The sequence below is a fragment of the Lissotriton helveticus genome, chromosome 7 (assembly GCF_964261635.1).
Source record: "Lissotriton helveticus chromosome 7, aLisHel1.1, whole genome shotgun sequence".
Lineage (NCBI taxonomy): Eukaryota > Metazoa > Chordata > Amphibia > Caudata > Salamandridae > Lissotriton > Lissotriton helveticus.
The window spans coordinates 986,997,402-987,013,758 of NC_136068.1; positions in this window are offsets into that span (position 1 = coordinate 986,997,402).

A 16,357-nucleotide genomic window follows, 5' to 3' on the forward strand; every position below is an offset into this window, starting at 1 on the left:
AATCGGAGGGCACGGAGGCGATGGACCTATTCGTCGAAGAACTGATCAAAAATGAACTCAAACCCAAGGGCTTGTCGGCGTTCTTTTCAGTGGAAAGAGCGCACAGGGTGCCGGGGGGCAAGCCGCAACTGGGGGCCCCTCCGCGACCCATCCTGGCTTGCATGTTTAACTTTCGTGACAGGGACGCCATTTTGCAGGCAGCCCGGCGCTCCCCTCCGATCAAGATACAAAATGCGACTCTTGCCTTCTTTCCGGACTACACAGCGGAGGTCGCGCGCCGCCGGAGAACGTTCCTGGACGTTAAACGAGAACTGAGATCACGAGACATTCCGTACTCCATGATTTTCCCAGGCAGACTGCGGCTAGTTGCGGAAAATAAGACTTGGTTCTTTGACACCCCTGAGATGGCGCGAGAATGGCTTGATGGATGGAGGCCGGCTGCCCGGCAACGTAGAGTAGGAAAGACAAACACTGACCGCACCGCGGAGGGTCGCACGAGATCGCTGACCCCGGACCACACAAGAGGGGAACGCTCACCGAGATCAGACAGAGAAGAGAAGGACACTGACACGGGAAAATAGTCCCCCGATGATTGGGGTCAGTTGGCGCACGGGGTGATCGCCTGAGAGACTGCCTTGGATATCGGGCGAAGGGCCCACGAGAGGGGCACGAGAGGCCGCCGATCATGGGGCATTCCTCACCTCAAAGAGCAAGTATTGAATTCAAGTTGGGGGATGAGCACTCTGCTAGGTTGGGGGGGGCTGACAGTTCTGAGTCCGCTTGGCATGAGGGCAGGGAGGGGGGTTGTTCAAGAGGGATTGAGTTTACAAGTTTACACCTCGATACAGGGGGTTGTTGAATGTTTAATGCAAGATGAAGGAACACACTGCGTGATAGCTCTGCGCAAGGACACTGTCATTTCCCGTTACGTGTATAGGAATTCCCTAGTGGCGGTCATGATGGCTGCACCCCGAATTGCATCATGGCACACACTGTACAGGCTGAGGCTCCAGGGGTAGGCCCCCCCCAACTGGCACAGGTGGCCCCACTGCAACTTATGACCTGGAATGTAAGAGGACTGGGGGACAAAATCAAGAGGGGGTTAGTGGTACAGGGCATCAAGAGAGCTAATCCAGCATTGGTACTACTCCAGGAGACACACTTGGTGGGCACTGCTAGTCAGGCATTAAATAGGAAAGGATACCAAATGATAGTGCATTCTGACTTTACCTCGGGATCGAGAGGGACGGGTATTCTACTGTGTAAGTCATCCCCGTTCCTGCTCGCCTCCACGAAAACGGACGACCAGGGCAGATTTGCGACAGCCTGGGGCCAATGGGAGGGTAAGCCACTGACCATAGTATCGGTTTACATCCCCCCAGCACTACACAGCGTGGCGTTTCCTGCATTAGGGAAGTTCCTACTGGAGCTCCCGGAGGGAGACATGATCGTGGGGGGTGACTTTAATGCTGTCATACATAACACTCAGGACAGATTCCCTGTGCGGCACCGTGCCCCAGCCACCTCCCGATTCAGCGAGTTTGTGGACTCGCAGGGATTGGTAGATGTATGGCGCAATATGCACCCCAGTGAACAACAATACACATATTACTCAGCGACGCATAACAGCCTGTCACGCATTGATTACTTCTTCACCTTGGGGGAGGGTCGCCTCAGCATAGATGCAGTTCAAATCAAACCGAGGGGTATATCTGACCACTCTCCCTTGACCCTCACGCTATCGTGTCCGGAAAGGGCGTATAGACGAATGTACCAGCTGCGCCCGGGATATCTAGCAATCCCAGTGATAAAAAAGGAGCTGAAAAAAGTGACCCATGACTATTTTAAGGAAAATGTGGCTTCAGTAGACTCCCCCACCACCCTTTGGGAAGCGTATAAAACGGTTCTAAGGGGTCAAGCAATATCGACTATAGGAGGGTACAGACGCACGCAGGAACAAGAAACCGCACAATTGGAACTCCGCCTGGCTGAGGCGCACGCAGCACACATGACAAATCCGTCACCTGACACCCTACACTCCCTGCGGTTAAGTCAACACATCCACACTGATCACCTGAAGAGGAGGGCTCTGGAACACCTAACAGCTACAACGCAGACAGTATATGATGTAGGGGATAAGGCCAGCAAGCTCCTGGCCTGGCTGGAAAAGAAGGGGGGAGGAGCCAGGAGTGTGTTGCAACTGAAAGATAGGGATGGGGAGCTGCACACGCGACCAGCGGTGATAGTAGACCTACTGGCGGATCACTTTCAGGAGGTGTATACCCCCGAAAATAAAGTCACGACGGAGATGGCGGAGGCAGCGTTACGCGATGTGCCGACACCAACTTTGTCACAAGAAGCTGTGGATGACCTTGACTCCGACTTCACAGTGGAGGAAGTCCCAGGAGCCATAAACATGATACACTCCGGGAAAGCAATGGGCCCCAACGGTGTCCCGATTGAATGGTGCAAAGTGATGTCGGATACGCTAAGCCCACACCTGTTAGCTATGTACGAAGACAGTTTAGCCAGGGGGGTGCTGCCCCATGATCAGCGACAGGCCACCATTGTGGTGATCCCGAAACCTGGCAAACCACCCGAAGACTGCGGATCCTACCGCCCAATCTCACTCCTCAATATAGAGGCCAAAATATTAGCAAAACTCCTGGCCACCAGGTTGACGCCACACCTCGCCCAGCTCATACACCCGGACCAATCAGGCTTCATGCCACACAGAAGCACGGCATTGAACCTCCGGTGAGTCCATGGTGCGATAGCCCGAGCCTCATTGTTGACTGCACCGACGGCCATTCTATCCTTGGATGCTAGGATGGCATTTGATATGGTGGAGTGGGGCTACCTCCTCGCGGTACTGGCTCATATGGGCTTTGGTCCGAAATATATAGCCTGGGTGCGGCTTTTATATACCGATCCAGTGGCACGAGTGACGGCAAATGGACATATCTCCCGTGAGATACCACTGAGCAGAGGGACTAGGCAGGGATGCCCGCTCTCGCCGTTACTCTTTGCTCTAGTCCTTGAACCGCTGGCGGTGGTACTTAGGGCCACTCCAATGCTGCGGGGGATCGCGTGGGGAAACGACTGGGAAGACAGAGTTTCCCTCTACGCTGATGATATGTTGATATACCTCACGGACCCCGAAGACGGGATCCCAGTACTACTGACACTATGTGAGGCACACGGACGGACATCGGGCTATATGATAAATTGGACCAAATCTGTCATGTACGTGCTGAGGGGTCCTTCCCCCACATTACCGGCTGACTGCCCCTTGCAAACGGCGGGCTCCTCCTTTAAGTATCTGGGTATACACGTCACGCGTGACACTACAGTTTTTTACGCGAAAAACTTACTGCCTCCATTGACTAGACTGAAGGGAGACGTCAGGCACTGGAAGACCCTTCCACTGACGTTGTTAGGTAGAGCGGCGCTATTCAAAATGCTGGCGCTGCCTCGATTCTTGTATGTATTAGAGAATGCCCCTAGCGTAGTGCCCGCAAGTTATATCCGACAGGTGACGGCAGTGGTGAACAGCCTGTTGTGGGACGAGCACCCGCCACGAATAGCGCATGTAAAGCTCACTAGAGGCTGGTATGATGGAGGGATAGCCCTGCCTCACATGCAACTGTACTATTGGGCGGCGCAACTGAAAGTCGTTAATCAATGGCTTCATGCCCCACAGAACGACCCGGCTTACATGGCGGACAGACATCAACTAGGAATGCCGGGCTTGCTCGCGCCACTGTATCATAGAGGGAAGGCGAATAAGCTCCTAGGGCCGACCAAACACACAGTGACTCTCTGGCACAGCGCACAGGCGAAGCTTAAATGGAGGGGAGTCATAACGAAAATGACGCCCTTATGGGACACCAGGGCGCTTGGTAGCCTGAGACAGTCCAAAGGGTTTGATGCATGGGACACCATAGGGATATCTACGGTGGGAGACATGTGGGCGGAAGGTGGTGTGGTCCCGTTTACACATCTACAACAGACCTATCAACTAGGCCCCACCGAAACATATCGCTATATCCAAGTTCGGCACGCACTCATGACTGCAATACCAACGGGGACCACGGTTCCGGAGTCATCACCGTTAGAAGACAGACTGCTAACAGAATTCATGCAAACAGGCGCCACTTCCCTCACATACCGTAAGATATTACATAATCTGCCGGACCCCTTACTCAAATTGCGGGAGAAGTGGGTAGGAGAGCTGGGTGACATGGACGAAACTGAATGGAATGAGGCGCTAGCTTCCCCTAGAGAGGCGGGCATCTCGGCAAGGTTCCGTTTGGTCCAACTGAAGGTCTTACACCGCATATACTTCACTAGGACAACCTTACATAAATTACACAGAGCTGATAACCCGCACTGCCTGAGGGGATGTGGTGGGGAGGGTACCTTCCTGCATACACTCTGGGAGTGCTCGAAAATTGCAGACTACTGGAGGCGTATAGTGCGCACCATCTCACAGACGCTTGCCACGACACTGGTGCCAGATCCCCATATGGCCTTACTACATGTATGGGGACCGACAGACCTCACACGCCAGGGGAGGATATGGACGACGGTGGGATGCATGGTAGCGAAACGGGATATAGCACAAAAGTGGGGGTAGCGGAGACACCTACACTAGGCCAGTGGTGCAAGAACATGGATATGATTATGGTGACTGAAAGGGCGGTGTACAAAAAGAGGGCTAACCCGCGTAAATGGAATGCCGTCTGGACACCCTGGAATAAATACCGGGGAGACATTTGTGACCCTCTAGCAGAAGATGACATGGACAGTTCAGATGGGGAGGATTCGGATGAATAAAGGTGATGAATGTGGACTTAGGGGACTCCTTAGCGAGTTTGAATGATGGGGCGGACTTCTGAAAGGGCATACCTGCACGAAAATCTAACACGAGGGAAAGAGCATAACCGCCGGAGAGCAGGTCATATGTGCAGGGCAGAGCTATAGATTGTTCTTCATTCTATTGTATCAAGAGTTTTAGTTCGGTTCATAAAATACAAAAGTGAGAGGCACTGATACTCAGAAATGGTATTTCTTTGACTGTATAGACTACTCCGATATTGTTGCTGCCGGACCGCTGGTTGTCGGCTAAATAGCTGTGTGACATAATGCATAACGTATGACTGGAAATGTAGCCGGCCTCCGGGTTGTAGGAGAACTGACTGTACTGATGTCAAAGGTTAATAAAACTCTTACGAACCCAAAAAAAAAAAATAATAGAGTAGAGGGGTAATTTCTCGCCTGCAAAGCACATTATCTAGCACACAGATGATTTTATATAGCTAGCGAAGTGAGTTACTCCTTTTAACACAGAGATATTTTTGTTGCTTGCAGATCATAAAGTGTCGTCCTTCTAATATAGCACACAGCAAGCTATGAAAGACACGTTTGATTATTTGAGAATCACTGAAGCTGACAGCATGTCCTGGAATCCTCAAGTAGCCAAATATACCTCGAGGCTTTCCCAAATAGCTAGGGCACTGAGTAAAGAATAGAGATTTTCCTATAGTAAACCAGTGGCGGGGCCTCTGCAGATATACGTACCTAAAGCAGTTAGTGCAGCCCATTATGGTGCAGAGCTGTGGGATTTTGAAAGGATGGACAATCTCGTCAGAGCTGAGAAATAAATTCCTGAGGAGTATCGGCCAGCTTCCCCAGAGTACACCTTTACATCCCTTAAGGCTTGATTTGAGTAAGAAAGATTGCAGATAACGCTATGTTACGTCCACTGTTGTTTTAGCGGAGGATCCGGTCCACCCCAGAGTTAACCTCCTACGCTAGGCCCTACATGAAGTTCTCTACTTAAATAAGCAGAAAAGGCTAGGTTGGTTAAAGAACACCAAACTTCTATTAGCCAATATAGGGCTAGAGGAACAGTGGGCATTTAGGGATCGAGCCTCATTCCCCTGTAAAGATCAAATTAAATTGCAATACTGGGGCTGGGTCACCGAGACAGCAGCTACCAACAAGGGCAGATTAAGCTCGGATTTTACAGATTTTAAATCCGTTGCCCTCCTTGAACCCTAACCAAGATACTATCCAGACCTCTTCGGACAGGAGACTATACATGCAGTTTAGGTTCGGCACGCTCCCCCTTAATGTACTTAGTAGCTCATGGTGCAAGCCCACGGTGACATGACGATTCTGCCCTTTGTTTACTACCGCTCCCGAATCTCCAACGCATGCTTTATTTGCTAGCTGCGACTACTCTCGCCCTAGAGCACAGTGGCGTACACCATTATGGAAGCAGCTAGGGACGAGTGACTATGGTGATGCCCCACGTATACTCAAATACGATACCAGACAAGTGATGGTCTGTGCAGTTGACTAGTTTCTAGGTTGTATGTTGGGCATAAGGAGGTAGCTACTGAATAGGGGAGGAGACTGACTATTATGGATCTCATCTGTTTCTAAACTAACGCTTCTGTGGTATAATACCCTTGCGAGGAATATATCCGGGTATGAGATGGCCTCTAGGTCGCGTAGCCAATCTAGTCTATGCATCCTAGAGGTGCTGACGATTAGGCTGAACCAGCATGAGAGCTGTATAGTATATGAACTATAAAGCATGTTTATTTCGTCAGGCTTATAGTTGAGAATATGATTGTATTAGCTATTTTTAAAAATTGTTAATGCATAGAATGAATTGTATTATATATTTTTTAGATTGTTGTGTGTCTTATGTTCTATCCTAATTCTATCAATATGTAGCGGAGGAGCAAAACCGTACAGGGCACACTTATGGTCCTATGTTTAAATAATGTTTGCTGCTGCTTATCGGACCACGTTTTTCTATTGTACCAAATTGATTTTGGGATTTAATATGTGCTGTAACTTTTTGACAATGCTTTTATGGTTTATAACCGAAATAAAGCTGAATGATGATGACGTGACTCCTACACCTTGTAACATCTTATGTAACACCTCTTGTACATTGATTTAAACATTTCTAGGAGTTAATGTAACTGTACGTGTGATATAAAGCACACTACATTAGGATGAGTGGTGCTATTAAAAAAAATAGTGATATTTAAAAATTATTTTTTGTGCCTTCTGGAACAGACCAATGCATCTGTCATTCTTAGAGTACCTGCATATCTCTTATATCCAGGGATCGAACAACGTAAAGAGCATGCCTCTCTTAAATATTTGTAAAGTGATAACAAGTTGTGTGCCTTTGTTTCCCCTCCCTTGCATTTTTATCTATCTAGGTGTGAGGCTCAGAAAACTCCCAATCAGGATAGTAGAACAAAAGAAGGCCAGATGGCCCCTTAAATTCACCTTTTGTTATGGGCCCAGCTGGAGTCTGAAATATGTAAGCCCCCTCGCCTGCACGTTGCTGCTTGAAACAGAAGCAGACAAGGTGCAGGCGCTGTTTAATGTGTCCCGGTGTCTGAACATTACACCTTGACTTGTTCAGCATATTTTAATGGGACCCACTCGTTGCAGGGTGGACAAGGTCCACCCTGCGAAAATAGTGGGTGAATTCTGTGTACCAGCGTGTACCCCGACTTGTGTCCTGGCTGGGTGACTGCTGTGCAGTATGGTTGAAAGTAAAAAAAATACTGTGCCATGGCCAGCGTTAACTGCTTCATAACACTTTTTTTTTTTTAAGTTTGATTTATTGAAGAATAGAGAAGGGGGGAATGAGGGGAGGGGTGTGAAGGAGAAGAGTTACAAAAAGCGGATGGAAGAGATAAACAGTATAACAAAAATGTCATAAAAGTAAGCATTACAAGCATGAAAAATTATGAACATATCATAGAAATAAAAATACAATAAGCAAAAATATAATATATAGAAATACAATAATTATAGCGAACAAATATATAGAGAAATAACATGTAATTAGAAAATCACGGGGGTTTGCGAACTTCAACTTTGTCAGGATTAGGAGAGGGATGAACAGGAGTAGAGGGAGAAAGGTATGTTACCAAAGGAAGCCAAAGCAGGTCACGTTTGATAGCTAGGGAGATGGGGGATACATAATTGGTGTCTAAACGATGGTTAAAACAGATTGCATTCCACCAAGATTGATAGGAAATATTTGCAGCTTGTTTCCAGTTAGAGGTGACAACATGTAAAGCTACAGCAAGGAAGAGGTCAAGTAAAGGGTATTGATTGGGGGAATGAGGAAGATCGGATGAGAGGGAACCAAGAAAAACTAGTGAGGGTGAAAAGGGGACCTGAAGCTGGAAAATCTTTTGTATTTGTTTCCAGACCAACTGCCAGAACTGGGAAGTAGGAGGGCATTCAAACAACATATGTTTGAGATCAGCAGAGGGGCAGGGACAGGACCAACAGGAAGAAGGAGTGTCTGTTGAAAAACGGGATAAGGCAAGTGGAGTAAATAAAGTTCTGTGATAAATAAAAAATAAAGTTTGGGTAGTGTTAGCAGCTCTAGAGGTCTTATGGAGTTTAGTCCAAATTTTATCCCCAAAAAGTACAGGCCAAGTCTGAGAAAAATCCAGCTCCCATGCAAGTTCAATGCGAGATTTCAATCTATAAGTAGTAGAACGGAAAGAATTAAATAGGGCGGATGCAGAAGGAGAAGTGTCCAACAAAAGGGAAGTGGGTCTGCGATCTACAGGAATTTCGTTGGAGGATGGAAGAGTTTGAAGATATGAGAGCAGGACTGGATAAAGGGTATTGTATTGTGTTCGGGCAGAAGCGGGCAAAGAGAAAAGAGATTGAAGATCCTGGAAGGAGAGAGGTGTACCCTGAGAAAATAATTGAGAGATCCAAGATAGTCCTCGAGAGTGCAAAGTTTTCCAATATATGGTACGATTACGGATTTTGAGAAGAGAGTTATTCCAAATCGGTTGTTCGTGGATGGAGAGGAGGGATGGATAAGATGAAGTTAAGTAGGCAGAAAGGAGATTAAGAGAATGTGAAAGAATAGGTGAGCGAAGACGAGTTAAAGAAGACGTAAAGGACAAGAATTCACGTAAGGTAAAAGGAGAAATGAAAGAAGATTCCATTCTTAGCCAAACAGGGGGATGATGAGGCAGAGTAGATGAAAACCAGCGAGTCGATTGTTTCAGGGAAAAAGCACGATGATATTGTTTGAAATCAGGAAAGTGGACTCCAGATTGAGCTTTGTCCTTACGCAAAGAAGCAAGAGCTATTCGAGGACGTTTACCGTTCCATAGGAATTTGAGTAGTAAAGAGTCAATCTTCTTAAAGAAAGAAATGGGGATGTGTAAAGGAAGCATGGAAATAGTATAGAGAAGCAAGGGGGAAAGCATCATCCTTATAGAGTTGAGTCGGTCCCACCAGGACAAAAAGAGCGGATGCCAACGAGTGATAGCCGTATCCATTTTCTTATAAACATAATCAAAGTTTAGTTTGAGAGTGTCGGATAACAAGGGAGCAAACCAGACCCCTAGGTATTTGATTTTGGATGGTTGCCATGAGAAACCTGTAGAAGAAAAAAGATGTTTCTGACAAAGAGAATTCAAAGGCAGAATTTCACACTTGTCGGCATTCAAACGATAACCGAAAACTGCAGAGAAAGAAGAGACTTGCTGAAGAAAAGAGGGAATGGAAGTGGCGGGGTCGGAGCAATAGAAAAGAATATCATCGGCATAAACCGAGAGTTTGACTTGCTGAGAACCAAAATGAAAACCAGAGATAGTGTCATCTAAGCGAATTTTAGTAAGGAAGGGTTCTAAGGCTAAGATAAAAAGTAAGGGAGATAATGGGCAACCTTGCCGGACCCCTCTATGTAAAGAAAAATAATCTGAAAACATCCCGTTAACAAAAATAGAAGCTTGAGGATTAGAGTAAAGTAAAGAAATAATAGAAATAAATTTAGGAGGAATACCGATCCAACGTAAAGCCTGAAACATGAAATCCCATCCAATCCTATCAAAAGCCTTCTCCGCATCTAGGGAGATAGCTGCGAAAGGAAGGGTGAGAGAAGAAGATTTGCTAAGAATGTTGAGAAAAACCCGGGAATTATCAGAGGAGAGACGCCCCTTAACAAAACCAGATTGTTCTGGGCCAATGATATCCGGTAAAAGGGGATCCATACGTAATGCTAAGATCTTCGCTAGAATTTTGTAATCCGTGTTAACCAAGGATATTGGTCTATAATTTTTGCATAAGGAGTGATCCTTATCCTCCTTTGGAATTAAGCAAATTAGGGCTTGTTGAAAGGAGCCGCTAGAAGAACCTGCATCAGAGAAAGACTGAAATAAAAGTAGGAGTTTAGGAAGAAGGAGAGAGGCAAAGTGGCTGTAGAATTCAATTGTAAAACCGTCAGGGCCCGGAGATTTACCATGATGAAGTTTAGATACAGCGTGGGATATTTCAGAAAGAGAAATGTCCTGTTCCAAAGTATGAAAAATCAGGGGGGATGGGAGAGTCTGAAAGTAAGCGAGAAGATCGTCAGATGTAGGAACCTGTTCAGGAGTATAAAGCGTATCATAGAATTTGGCAAATTCCGTAAGAATATCTTTATCTTTAAATGTGGAGTCACCGGAGCCACCGGAAGAGGTTTTAATAGATTGGATTTTTGTGCGTTCCTTACGAATCTTTAAGTAGTTGGCCAAAAGCATCCCAATTTTATTCTTACCCCCATAGTATCTAGAATTACATTTTAGCAGGATATTAGAGGCGGCATCTGTTGTGAATTTATTAAAAGAGATTTTTGCTTCAATAAGAGCCTTAAGTGAGGAGTCAGATTTAGAGGTGTAATAAGCATGTTCTAAAGCCTTGATGTCAGTCAATATTTTCTCCGACTTGGCCTCTTGTAATCTTTTCCGCCGAGACACAAAGTTAATAATAAAACCCCTAGAGGCTGCTTTGAATGAATCCCAAACCATAACAAAGGGGGAATCAGGAGTTTGATTTAAAAGAAAAAAATTCTTGGCAAAAGCAGTAAATTCGGTACAAAAAGTGGGATCCAAAAGTAAAGCATTATTAAATCGCCATCTGCCAGAATGTGGAGAGAATGGGAGTAGGTCCAGGTCTACAAAAACTGGGGCATGGTCGGAAAGTAAAATGGAGCCAATCTCAGAGCGAATAGCATGTTGGGATAAGGGTTTACTGAGAAAGATATGGTCAATACGGGATTGGGATTGATGAGGAGGGGAGAAGAAGCTATACTCTCGAACATCAGGATTGCACAGTCTCCAAATATCTACTAAGGCATTGTTTTGAAAGGAGTTCACAAATTGCGTGTGCATTCTAGAGGGAACAAAAGTGACTTTTGAGTGTCGGTCAAGGAAGGGATCTACAATCTGATTACAGTCACCAGCAAGAAGTATGTAATCTCCAGAAAGGGAAGACGACTTGGAAGAGATAGCAGGCCAAAAGGATCTATCGATTGCCGTAGGAGCGTACACATTAAAGAGAGTGAGTGGGATGTTATCGATGAGTAAATTAACAATAAGCCAACGGCCATCAACATCACATTCATGAGTGATCGAAGAAACATTTAACTTTTTATGTATCGAAAGTACAACACCATTCTTCCTAGATGACGTAGGAGAACAAAAAACATGACCTACCCAACAGCGTTTAAGTTTCAAAGCCTCCGGTTCAGCAAGATGAGTCTCCTGAAGGAGGGCAACATCAGTTTTAAGTCTTGCTAAATGTGAGAGAGCCCTCTGTCTTTTAATGGGATTATTTAATCCCTTAACGTTCCATGTTGTTACACGGAACGAAACATTTTAGAAAAACAGTTAAGAGTAACATGCTTAATAATGCATAAGAAATACAATGGAGAAAAAATGAGAAAAATAGAAGAGAAGAGTGAAAAGATGTAGGAGGCAAGGATGAGAACAATGGTAAATCCAAAAAAGAAGAGATAAGAGCAGGAAAGAAGAAAAAGAGGAAAAAGAGCTGAGGAAGAAAAGAAAAGTTGAGAAAAGTTCATGATAGGAGAGGTAGGAAAGAGGACAGCAACAATAGCGAATAAAGAGACAGTACATGTCCAAAACGAACGACTGAAAGACATACTTACGAAAATGAGAAAACCAAACAGAAAAGGGGGATGGTGGTGGTAGGAGACGACGACGACAACATCCAGAGCGAACACCAAAACCTCAATTACTATGACATCCAAAAAAGGCAGCACGAGGGAATAGTAGGGTAAAAACAAGATGACGGGATGAAGGGGGATACCTGTTGAGAGAAGAGAGACATTAGGAGAAATACTTGAGTTTAAAATAAACAAGAAGGGAGATGGGATGGAGAAGAGGTGTACAAATAAGGTAGAACATATAAGAACAACATTGGGTGTTTCAGAACATCAACAGTGCGAACGATGAAAAGATTAGAACCATATTATAATGTAATGACAAAAGAAAGTAAACAGGCCAGTCAACCGGGGTTAGACATATCCATGACATCAGGACCATGCAGATGAAGAAAAGCCTGTAAGGCCGCGGGATCCTCGAAGGTGATTGTTTTGTCTTTATAAGTAACCTTTAAGAGACAAGGATGCAAAAGACCGTATCTAGCATTAAGGGCTCTGAGTTGCGGCCTCAAGTCTAAGAACTTCTTTCTGCGTTCTGCGGTGGCCCTGGAGACATCCTGCGATATGTAGAGACGGTGACCTTCCCAAGTGATCTGTTTCTTGAGTTTGGCGGCTGAGAGGACCTGAAGAAGGTCGGTATATTGGAGGAAGAGCATGATAACACCTCTAGGTTTGGTAGCAACTCTAGGACCAAGATCTTGGCAAGGAAGGACTGGAAGAAGGCGGTAGGATCAGACCCTTCTGAAAGTTCCGGAAGGCCGTATAAGCGTAGGTTGTTCCTGTGATTCCTGTTCTCCAAGTCTTCTGTTTGTCGCTTAAGTAGTAGAATCTCCGCCTCCATGGACGGAATACGAGAACAAGAGGATTGCAAGGAATCTGTGGATTGTTCCAAGGTGAGAACACGTGTATCCAGAGACGACCACTTCTCCTGCATTGCCTGCATATTTTTGGTGGTGGCTTCCATAAAGGGCTTGAAAGCGCGTAATTCCTCTAATATGAGATCCATAGAGGAAGGGGAAGAAGAACTCCCAGGAGAAGGTGGATCTTTTTTGAGACTTTGGAAGAAACCAAAGAGGATGCCGCTTTACCCACGTTGGAAGCCTTTGGAATGGCTCCATGTGCTGAGTCAGATTTGGATGAGCGGCCTTCCTCCATGTCTTGAATAGGTGAGTCAGAGTCTGAACCAACCGGAGCTTTAGAAGTAGAAACGAGCTTTAAGTTGCGAAGTTTCCCCATGAAAGCTCGAACAAGCAATTGAGAGGAGGCAAAGAGTCCAAGGAAAATACGCAGGTGTCCAGGCACAGCAGAAAGAGAGCAAAATGCAGGCACTTTAGTAGCATAAAAAGAAAGGTTCAGCAAAAAGCCATGAATGACTGAGAGAGAAGCAGGGTCCGCAATGTCATGTGAAAATCATAAATGGCATCATCACAGCCGGAAGGACAAAGCTGAATAAGTCACATCAAAAAAGAAAAGTTCACGCGATTGCCTTTGCGTGGGATAAAAGGAGCGCCATGCAAGTAGTGGAACAATGATGAGGAGTTACGAAAATGGCAGAAAAAACAAGCTGCAATACTCAGATAGACCTTGTGGAGAGGAGAGAAATTCCACAAACTGGCGAATAAATCCAGAAATATCGATTTACAGCAAGGTGTAAATGAAGCAAGTATTAGGAGTCACAGCAGGCTATAAACGAGGGCTCCCCTCTGATGTAAATCGCAATTCAGGAGATATTTTAATAATGTAATATTCAGGAGCCTCATATAGAACCCCTCCGCTGGCCGCCGGGTGGAAATTAAAAAGACCTTGTGGAAAATTGTGGGAATCCACAAAATGGCGGGTGAAGCAAGAAAAAGTCAGGTCACTCCAAGCAGGAATAGAAGAAGTGTGAGGAGGCACAGCAAACTGGAAAACGAGGGCTCCTCTCTGAAGAAAGCTGTATTTCAGGATGTGTGAAGGACAATGCGGCATAATAGGGGCCTCACAGGAACCTCCCCGCCAGCCGCTGTGTGGAAGTGCGGCCGGCGTACAAAATGGCGGCCGCGATTTTCGGCATCGGCACCTCCGTGAGAAGCAGCTGAAATCAAAGCGGAACCGGGAAACGAAGAGGGCGAGCAACGCGCCTCACGCTCCGGTCCGCAATTCCGGCTCACAGCATGCGAAAGGTCCCTTCAGTGCCGCGAAGGAAAACAAAGCGCCGAGGCTCGATGCGGAGCTCCGGAGTCACGCCGCCATCTTGGCCGGCGCTCAAGCCACGCCCCCGCTTCATAACACTTTTAAAAACCCTTTCAGCCATACTGCACACCAGGTGGCTCTTGTAGAACATGGCTAAAAACATTGACAAAGCCAATAGACCTTGCAAAGGCAAGATCTATTGGTTCTGCCTGTGCTTGTTCTTTATTTCCAGAAGATTTGCCTGTGGTGGTTTATGGCTAGAATTGTTTTTGCCAAACATTTTTTGAAAATATATTGACAGTTTTTTTATCTGCTGACGATTTGAAAAAACAAATGTCCTCATTGTTGGTGGAAAAAGTGTTTGAAATTCTTGGTAACTGGCTGGTCAGAAGTTTCAAAGTGTCGATCACTGTTAGTATTTAGGCATTGAACTCTCCATATAACTATGAGGGGACAATCACATAGAAAAAATGCATATGAAAGTCCTAAATATTTTATTAATATTATCTAATTATAGCACAGTATCTGACACAGTTTAGTGGTTTTTCGACGCTTCCACTGATTAAAGCTATTCAAGAGAAAATGATCCCATTATATGGTTGTGAATTACTAGTTAAGGAAAGGCAAAGACATTTCGTAGGAATATAAGGAAACATTCTAAAAGTGTCTTTTAGCTTACCATAAACATCTACAAATCAGTCAACGCAGTGGGACAGGGTAGCAGTTGTTGGGACAAGGTGGCAGATCCAGGACTTTTAACCCCATCTTAGGGATAACTGGATCAAAAAAGGAAATATTGTTTTGTTTATGCCTGAAATCTTTAGGATGATACACATGTCTGGCTTTAAATAGTGTGCCGTATATAAATGGCCTGCATCTTCTAAACAGTAATTCATAAAGAAATCATTTTTAAAAGCTTATGGGCATTAGAGTTCGGTGGACGGAGTAACCCGTCCTGCAAAATCTTAATCAGGCACTAAGTCAAGTTTGTGTATACTTATGTGATAAAAGCTCTATTTAGTTTTAAAGAATAATATTTTCTGGAAAATGTGAAGGTGCTAAATTATTTAGCTAAATTCCAAACGTACCAATGGGTAAAGTACAATTGAAATGGAGGGTTAGAACTAATCCTGCTCACCAAATCAATTCTTTTATAGAAGTCATTAAAGATCAGTTGGGAATATGTATTTGTTCGAAGAGATATATATTTTCTAAGCAGTTTCTTTTGCTTGTCTGGCACATTTTTTTCAGCAAGACATGAATATTTGTTTTTTGAGAATGTTTCAAAATGGTTTTAAGAATCATGACATTTTATGGGTACAGGTTTTCCTTGGTGAAATGTAATCTAGAGGTAGCTATACCTCTTGCAAAAATTATTTCTGCATTTAAATTGTTGAAGTAGCTTGCCTGGTGATTGTTTTAATTTATCTGATCTCTGCAGTTTTAACAATACAAAACAGTATATAAACCCTCTTCTTCTTCTGTTCCAGGAGTTACAACAAATAAGCAGGATTTGCAAGCAGCTCTCTCCAAACCTGTTAAATACCCCCAAACATGTTCTTCCCACAAGTAATTGTTTCTCCTTAATCGTTATATAAAGACCCTTGCTAAAGTCACTTCTGTTAGGTGGCACCTATCCTAATTTACCTACATCGCTCTAGATTTGTGGTAGCGGATGACACCAAACAATCACTTAGAAGGGGAGGAGCCAAGATGGCGATCGGAACGGTCGCATAAACGCCTCGCTCCGAGATCCCTTCCTCCCCGTCACCTATCCTGTCTTTCATCCTGTTCGGGGTGTTCCGAATTCGGTTACATAGAAAAAGCCTTCACTCACCGTCCTTTTCCGGGGCTCTGGCGTGCAGTGGTTTCTGCGTTCTGCCCTTGTTGCCTTGCTGGCTTTCCCGGCCCTGACGCCGGGGCCTCGAGTGCTGCGCCTGCCCGGAGTTGTTCGGAGTGCCGGCGGTCCGGAACCGGTGGAGAGACCTGATGGTGGGAGCCTGAGAGCCGCGAGCCGGAAGCGCCGGAGCGGACCCACCCCCGATGGTGGGCCACCCCGCATGCCCGATTGCCTGCCGGCCCGAAGAAGAGAAGCCGCGCTGTCCGGCACCCCTCGAGTGAGAAGCCCACTTCTGTCGATTGTCCCGCCTGGGATCCGGT